Genomic DNA, 9616 nt, shown 5'->3' on the forward strand with positions numbered 1-9616 from the left:
GCTGGGATTAAAGGCGTGTGCCACCACCATCAGGCCAAGTATTTAATTTCTTATTTCACTTAATGTGATTGACCTAAACCTTTAGTTTCAGTTCCAGATTCCACTATACTATGTATCACAGTGAATTGCACACATGCTCTTCCCTCCGTGTGGAACCTTCCCCTATCCCACCCTACCTCATCCCTTCATCTGTTGCTGGGCTAACTTTCCCTGAGAAGAATTTCATGATCCTTCCTCATTGATGAGGCTCCATTCCCATGAATAATTCTAAGAGCTCTGAATAAACCTCTTTTGCTTATGTCCTTGACAATAATTTCTTTTGAAATTTATTTATTTATTTATTTAGATTTGTGTGTGTTCATGTGTATCTCTGCGTGGGTGTATGTGATATGCATATAAGAGTGCTTATGTGTGACTTTGTGTGTGCATGTAGAGGCCAAAGCAGGACATAGGATATATTTCTCTGACATGTTCCATCATATTACCATAGGAAAAAGTCTCTCAATGAAACCTGAAGCTGACTAGTAAGATTTTAGGATCAGCCTGTTTTTGCTCCATTATGCTGAGGTGACAAGCTCATGTACTCATGCATGCCTTTTTACATAGGTGCTGAGTCTTTGAACTCAGGTCTTATGTTTGTGAAATAAGCTCTCTTACATACTGGGTCATATTCCTAGCCCCTTGCTTTTATTATTTGAGACAGGATCTCATGTATTCCAGGTTAGCTAAAAATCTTTCTATATAGAGAGGCTATGCTTGAAGTTTTGATCCTCCTGACTCTAAGTGTTAAAAATTTCAGGCATTCACCACTACACCTGATTTATATGATACTATGAATTGAATCCAAGGCCTCATGCATCTCAGGCAAACACTCTACAAACTGAGATATATCCCAAATCCCTTCGACACTTATTTCTAATGGTTTACTTGCTTTCTGTATTTACAGCAAATTTTATGGTTTTTGATGATATCAAGTCTCTCTCATTCACCTATGCCTGGTCATTTCTAGCCTATGCAGAGAGCATATATGTCATTCAATAAATATTTATTGAATTAAGACTTAAACATTAGCTTGATCAGCTATCCACTCCTATTTCATGTTTTAAAATCCATGTCTGTCTCTTATACCTAATATTAAATTTCCAATTGGAAACTACTCCTTATTTCTATGTTCCTTATCAAGGAGATATTTGAGAAATTAAAGCCAATAAAGAGGCAGAAAGATGCCATATAATTTGCTTTCTACCAGTATAACCAGACTCCTCCAATGTCTGTTATATTCAGAGCTACACCTATGATTGGATCACTCTATTGCCCTTGGGCCTCCAAATGGGAGCTGTACTCAGACCAAGATGAGCTTGTACTTGACATTTTGGGTAACTTATCTTATCAGATGTACTTGAAGCTTCTTGGAAACAGAAAACTTCTTGAGAAGAGCAGACTTACTAAAATCTTCTCCTTTCATCTTATTGACTGTGTGGCTGAGTTGCGACTAATTTAATCTTTGATGGTAAAGCACATGAATCACTTTCAATGTAGCAAATCACTAATAGTCTTACCATCTCTGCTAATTTGGGTGTTCTGAGTTCTTAATTGTATAATAAAATTGAAAAAAATTAAACCAATACTTTCAGGGTAATTCTATTAAAATGAAATATGGCTTGCTTTTAGTTAAAAGAAAAAAATGCATGGCTTTAAGGAATCAAGAGCGAAAAAAGTAAACCCTTTCATGATCCTATTCATTATTCTCAGAAACAAAATGGATTTCCTTTCAGCATGGTGGAATAAAAATGGAGTTCTTTCTAGAATCATGACAAGTTTTATCTAGGGGTATAAAATTTTAAATAGGAAGAGTAATAGCAAGGGATGTGTCTTCACCCAGTAACACAGAGATAAATGCTTTTCCTAAGGGTATGTGGATGTAGAAAATGAATCATCCTTGGACCTGTTTAGGCTTGTGACTCTGGAAGCTTATGGTTGGTAGCTTGTATTTTTATGGTCAAAGTTCTATACACTCTCCTCTACATGGATACTAGTGGATAGTTGTGGTATTTTCCACTTCTTTTGATTAAATAGACCACAATAAAATGTTAAGGTGATGTTAAATTCTTAAATACAGTGTACACCTTTAAAAAAATTGAAGACATAATCAGAAATATTTGAGATGCTACTTGATTGTTTTGCATGAAATATTTTATGAACATATGAGTTCATGAACCTGTGTATGAGTTCTGTGGTCTGTTCATAACCACAGTCAGGGCTTATTTCACTTCATATAGTACTTCTAATATGTTTGATGGGATTTAAAACAAATAATTCTTATAGTTGTATAAGTCTTCCTTTCTGCCGCCAAATCTACAAGACTATGCATGACCATAACCTCCCCCTAGTGAGCAGAAGTTCTAGGTATTCATTTTTATTGGACTTTTTTTCAAGGTCTGATAATTTGTTACTCTTAAAAATTTATTTCTGACTGGACTCAGACTTCAAAGTAGAGGTTCTCAGCAAGAACAGACTACATTTCTTGGCAATCAGTTCCTGGCATTTTTCTTTGGCTTCCTTCATTCTCTTGGCACAAAGATTAGCATATTCTGTAGGCTCCTCATTTTTCTATTGTGTCGGTTTTCTTTTTCAGAGAAAGAAATGTGTCTGCTTTTATGTTGCAGGACATACTGAGTGGCAAGACAGTGAATCTTGGGTGCATTGGTCCTGGGTTTCTTACCTTCTTTGGTTAAGAGCTTTCTGACATATTGGTGGACTTCATCTCCTTTAGAGAGACTGAAAACTTTCAAATTCTGCTGTTTCTTTTGGTCCTCAATCAGTGAGGCACAGCAGTATCTGTCAGTCCAGAAATATCCTTTTCTCCCTTTACACTAACTAAGTTGAGAACACTCAGCTTGGCATTCACAATGCATCCATGAACAGACTTGAGCTTCCCTGCTCCAGTTCTTGATCTATAAACAAGAATGCTTTAACATCTATAGAGGAGCTAGGGAAATATCCCAGAATGCACTCATACTCTGCCATGATTCAAGATGTCTTGTCTCATGGGAAAACCCTGTTTGTCATTCCCACCACTGGTTTGCACCACATAACCCTTCTGCTCTTCTTCCAGAGCATCAGCAGCTACTTCTTTGGCCATGTGCTTCTCATAGAAAGTGCAAAGCTTGCCTTCAATGAGTTTCTGACAGGGGCTGGGAAGGAGACGTTCAACTACATCTTGCCTAGAAGGCACAATAAAAAAGAGCTTTATTGGATTTTAAGTAAGGAAGTTCTCAATTGAATGATCCACAGATGTCACATCGTGACTAGTGTGGTGGTTTGGATGAAAATGGCCCCCATAGACTCATAGGGAGTGGCATTATTTGAAAGGATTAGGAGGTGTGTCCTTATTGGAGGAGGATGTGTCACTGAGAATGGGTTTGAGGTTTCAGAAGTTCAAGCCAGTGGCTCACTTTCTTTTCCTACTGCCTGTGGATCCAGATGTAGACCTCTCAGTTACTTCTCCAGAACTCTATATGCTTGCATACCACCATGCTTCTTGCCATGATGATAATAGACCTCTTAACTGTAAGCCAGCCCTAAATCAATGTTTTCCTTAATAAGAATTGTCATGATTGTAGTGTCTCTTTACAGCAATAAAACCCTAGCTAAGACAACTAGATAACAGAGTCCTAGGCATTGTTGAAAATCTCATAAGGAGAAGCCATTTATGACTTTTTTTAAAAAATCATTATATTGAATTTAAGGTGTCTTTAGTCATAAGGAAATATTTTACATAGGATTTATGAATTTAAAGTGTTGCTAGTTAAATTGGCAAGATATTTTTGATATTGTTTAATTTAAAAAGTTTGAGATAGGATTTTATCCCAGTTGGGCTAAAAGTTACTCTATAGCTGAGGCTGATCTTGACCTCCTGTCCCTGCCTCTGAAATGTTGGGATTGCTGTCTACTGTTATCACGTCCTTTTTATGTGATAGTGGGGATGGAACTTAGTGCTTCATATGTGCTAGTCAAGTACTCTACCAAGTGAACTAGACTTACTACCTCCTATTTTAATATAATTAATATAATTGTTTTCATTTACTTAGAAAATTTTTTGTTATATATTCATAAAATAAAAAATATACATGGCCTATGTGTTTGAGGTCTTCTCATTACTTCTTTCATCCATTTGTGGCCTAGTTTGTCTATATCATTTGCTCTTTGAGCAATCATTGCCCATCTTTCTCCACATAGTTTTGGCTTATTACCAGAATCAGAGCTGAAACACTGCTCTTAAGTGTTTTCCAATAATGTGTCTGGATTTTCTTCCAGGACCCTGAAATCTAAATTCTGCTATTCAGAGATGCCAACAAAACATATTCAGATGCTTAGCATTCACTTTCTTTTCTCAAGTTGATCTGGAATGGTTTGTTGACTAAGAAATTGAAGGGGTGCTGTGACCCAGTTATACCCCTAGGAATAAATTAAGTTCCATAGTCTCAGCCGAGCTTAGTGAACCCTTTCCAAAGGTCTTTAGCTCTTGATATCCCTGTGTGACTCCTCTTCTAGTGCCTGGGCTGAACCTAATGACTTGCTGTTAATGGACAGAATTGGGCAAATACAGTGAGAAGATATTTCTGAGATTAGTTTACAACAAACTCTGACTTCTTTTTGGCTCTCACTCTTTATGTCTTGTGCACATATGTGTACATGTTTTCTTCCAGTAATAAAACAACTAGGTTTTTATGTTTTAGAAGCTTTCACTACATAGCTTTGGGTGATTTAGAACTCACTATGTAGACCGGGCTTGCCTTAAACTCACAGAAATCCTTCTGACTCTGGATACCTAGTCCTAGGATTAAAGGCATGGACCACTACCTCTGGCTAAAGAGAGTACTAGGGAAGGAAGGAAGGGGAGTCTCTGGCCAACAGATCATGAAGAACCAAGACCTTAGTCCAATATGCCATGAGAATTGAATCCATCCAACAACAGCTTGAGCAAGCGTGGAAGCAAGTCTAGCTACTATTGAATGTCAAAGATAATCATATTCCTAGCAAACACCTCAATTGTAGCCTGTGAGAATTTTGTAGCCAAAAGACCCAGCTAAGACATTTTCAAACTACTGATCTGCAAATTCTTTTAGATAATAAGCACTGTTGTTTTCAAGTACCAGTTATGAGGTAATTTGTTCGGTGGTGATAAATAACTCAAGCATTAGCAACTACATCATGAACATCATCTGGCTCATAGCAGTTATAAATCGCCATTGATTTAAAGATGCATCTCAGCTCTAAAGATGATAAATCTGAATATATACTCTACATTTTGAAATAAACTGAGTGGTAAAGTAGTTAGCCCATGAGCTACAATATTTGACTAAAACAACTGTCTTTCTTTTAAAGTTATGAGTCTTCAAAGTGATCAACCAATAAGAATATTTGAATGATGTTTGCTGAATTGAATTTTGCAGATAATTTTATTATCTGGATAGAGACAAATCTTGGGAGAAAAAGTTTGCCCATGGCCATAGCTTGTGGAAGTCCTATGTGCTTCCCGAATGCTTCTTTTAAAGTCTGCTTCTTTTTCGTTCAGCAAGGCCAATTGCTTCCCATGATTTTCTGCTTTAGAGGTCTAATAGGACCCTTATGAATATGAAGGACCTAAATTGAAGCTACAAATTTAAATAATATAAATATAAATTTTATTTTATATATTTATTTTCCAGGAGGAGGGCACACATGTGTATATGGAGGTCAGAGAAAATTTTCAGGAGTCAATTCTCTCCTGCCATGTGGATTTCAGAGGCAGAACTCAGTTCATCAGAGACAAGCACCTTTACTATGCGTTTTGCCAGCCTAAATGTCCCTCTCCCTACCCTCCATCTTCCTCTCCCTCCCTTCCCCTTCTCTCTTTCTCTATTATGCACACACACATAGTCAATGTATCCAGTCAGGCTTTGAACTCACTTTGTGACTAAGGACAACCTTGAACTTCTAATTCTTCCCCTACCTGGAATTACAGCTGGTACCACTGCAGCCAGTTTATACAGTACTAGGGATTGAACCCAATACTCCATGCAAGCTACAGAAGCCCTATACCAACTGAGTCATATCCCAAACCCTAACAATAATACTTTAGATGTATGAATCATATACTATCTTTTCATAATTTTTCTGAAATTTTTATATGTGCTTGTATTTTTATATATGCTATGTGTGCTCATGTGTGAGTACATCTGTGGAGGTCAGAGGTTGGTGTCAGGCATCTTCCTCAAATGCCTCCATCATTTTCCACCTTAGTTTTTAAAGACAGGGTCTCTCACTATGCGTAGAGCCCCCTATTTGGCTAGACTGACTGGCCAGCAAGCCCTAGGGATCCCCCTGTCTACTTTTCCAGTGCTTCAATTACAAGTGTACACCCAGGTTTATTTATGTGTGTTCTGGTGCTAGAATGTGGGTACTCATGCTTATGCAGCAAGTACCTTACCAACTGAGCCATTTTCCCATCTCTTTAGAGTTTTTCAAGAACAGATAGTAGATTGCCAGTAAAAGTACATGTGTATGCAAATACATGAACATATTTTAGGGTTTTTTTTTTGAGGAAATGGAAGAATAATATCCTTTTAAGTCATAAGCTGAGCAGATTAAATTCTATACTCAGAGTTAATAATATGGTTAAAATTAATCTAAGATGACAAATGGATTTCAATGCATAGGCAAACCCAACATATTAGACAATTATAAAACTCATCTAATATATAAAAATAGTTTACAAAATTGGAGCTTTGGCAGAGTCATCTGGACAAATATCAGTCTTTGCCTAATTATTTAATAATTGCATGCATGTTTATGTACTGCATCAGATTCTAGATTCTTGAAGAAAAAGATTATATAGTACTAATTATAACAACTGCAACAAGAAGGATTTGAGAGGCATTTCTTATTTGCCAGGTAATATGTTAGTTCTGGAATGTGGTAATCTCACTTATTTGCTAAAACCACCCCACAAAGCAAGTAATACTTTTTAGTTTTGTAGGTGAGGTTACATGAAGCTTAAAGAAAGAAACTAACATGACAAGAGCATTCAGTTACTAAGTGATAGAAGCAAGATTTGAACTTGGGGCTTTATTTTTAAACTATTATTTTACTTACCGAACATGATTGCCCCTTCTTCTAGTTATTGTTATATTTCTAGCAATTTGCATATTGCCTCCATATAGTATATGCTCAATAGATATGTGTTAACTCAAAATCATTAGTATATACCTATTGATTTCCCATCATGTACAAACTAGGCATTGAGTTAGCCAATTACCTAACTACAAGAACTTTGTACATTTTAACATAGAAGAATTTGTGTTGAAATCACGTCTCTTATATAGCAAATTCTTATAGTGAAGTAATTAAGTCCATACTAGGAAATATTGATAAGATTATGTAAGAAATAAATTTGGCTATTTTGCAGAAGGTCCTTGAAATGATCAACTAGTTGTGCACTTATTAACTATTCTTTCCCTGATACTTAAAAAAATCAACCAATCTACATTTTGTCACTATTTTAAATCTCTGCTTTGAGATGCAGATACAGTTTTTGAATTATTCAAAGGGAATCACAATGAAATTAATCTGTGAATACTATCAACAAACTGACAGCCTCTTTCTCTGGAAGATGGATAGAGCAATATAGTATCTTCAAGATCTTGAATAGAAGACCTTGTGATAAATAATCTTTTAGGAGCCTCGTGATTCGCATTTAATTAGAGATGAGCCGGATAAGCTTTCTATGTTTAGGATTTTTAATAAAAGTAAAAAAATAATAATTTCATGACATATTTTCTTTGTAAAATCAATGGCTTTTTTTTGAATTACTTGGAAATGATTTTATAAAGGAAGTAGAGATTAAAAGGATGTGGTAATTTTGCAATCTTCTCAAAAAGATGTACTAATTATAGAGGGCTTTCAGATTTCATATAAAGACAGTTCTATATTTCTTCTGACAGAGATCTCATAGAGGTCTTTAAGATGCAGAGGAATGGGCATCTAGTTCTGTGGTCATATAAACTGGGCTTTTCCTTAAAGGAGGATAATAGCTTCAGTTTCTCTCCTTTCTTCTTTCCTCCCATTGTTCTGTTATCCTAATATTGGAAGGATGGGAGAAGGGCCAAGGGAAAAGGACACTTAGTTCAATGATAGGAGACTAGACTTTTCTTGAATAAGCACATGATAACTAAAGCTGGCTTTTCTTTTCAGTTTGTATTTTCCCAACCACTTTATCATTTGTTTATTAAAATAATCTTCACTGAATGCCAAAGTTTGTGACAGAACTCATGATAGGAATACTGGATACAATGAGATATACCAACAAGTTCACTATGAATGATTTTTGAAATGCATCCATGTGATAAATTGGCTCATGAGGTGGTCCTCACTTTAGGCAATTTCAATTTAGGTTTTTCAGGATCTCACATTCTACAAAGGATCTAGGAAGCAAATAACTACTCTGCTTTTGATAGCTTCATGGAAAATAGAGTGGTGTATCAAGAATAATCATAATGTTTGGCAGTAGCCTCTGTAATAAGGTGAAAGACAGAGAACTGGTGGTAATGTTAGTACTAAGGAGTTTAGAAAACACATTCTAGGAAGAGAGAACAGGCAATGAGAAGTCTTGAAAGAGAAACTGATGAGCAATATGAGGCCAATGTGGTTGGTATTTGTTTATAGGAAGAATTATATAGGCAGACATAAAAGTAAGACCATGGAGGCTGTGTTAAGAAAATAATTCAGACTTTCCCTAAATGCACAGCAGAGTTATTAGGAAGTAATCTAAGGACGTGGTTGACTTCATGTACACTTGAGTAGAACTCTCTTGCTAATTGTGAACATGGAGTTGGAAGGCAGACAGAGAAAGAAAGAAATTACTGCAAACGTCCATGTGACTAATGGTGGCATGGTTTAAGGTCCAATCAAGGAGATGAACTTGAAACACATTTATGGATAAAACCACTGGTAAAAATTGAACAAGGGTTGGATGTTTGTATTTGAGCACCTGGGTAGATAGTGGGACTATTAACTTAGATATTGAGGATGACTAGAAGAGAGGGAGAGTTAAGGAGCAAAGGCAGTGGCTTCACTTTGTTCAGGGTAAGTGTGAATACTTTTCTGATACACATGGAAAAATGTCAGGATTCATAGAAGACCAGAAGAAGGCATCAGATTCCCTGGAGCTTTGGTTACAGGAACTATGTGATGTGTGATGTGGGTGTTAGTGATCCAACCTTCATCCTTTGGAAGAGCTCCTAGTACTCTTAACTACTGAGCTATCTTTCAACAACAGTGAATTGGGGCCAAAACACCAGTGGTTATGTTAATATCTCTTGATTTGGGGCTAAAGAGCACAAATACTTGCGGCTCTTGCAAATGATAGAAGCTTGATTCCTGGTATCCACATTAAGTGGCTCTTACAATTGCCTCTAACTGTAGCTCCAGAGGCTCTGACACACTCTTTTGGCCTTCAAGGACCCACTCCATATAGACACATGCTTAAGTAAAATTTAAGAAGAAAGATCTCTCCTTTTTGGTTAGCTCTTAATTCCTTTTAATTAACTCTTTAGGTTAGCATAAAAGTAATACA

At 36.4% G+C, this 9616-nt stretch overlaps 1 pseudogene; it reads right to left on the reverse strand.

Annotated features, from left to right (window-relative positions):
• Positions 1 to 2463: 2463 nt before the first annotated feature.
• Positions 2464 to 3219, reverse strand: LOC116095326 (annotated as a pseudogene).
• Between the last annotated feature and the right edge of the window lie 6397 nt (positions 3220 to 9616).

This window comes from Mastomys coucha, chromosome X (genome assembly GCF_008632895.1).
Source record: "Mastomys coucha isolate ucsf_1 chromosome X, UCSF_Mcou_1, whole genome shotgun sequence".
Lineage (NCBI taxonomy): Eukaryota > Metazoa > Chordata > Mammalia > Rodentia > Muridae > Mastomys > Mastomys coucha.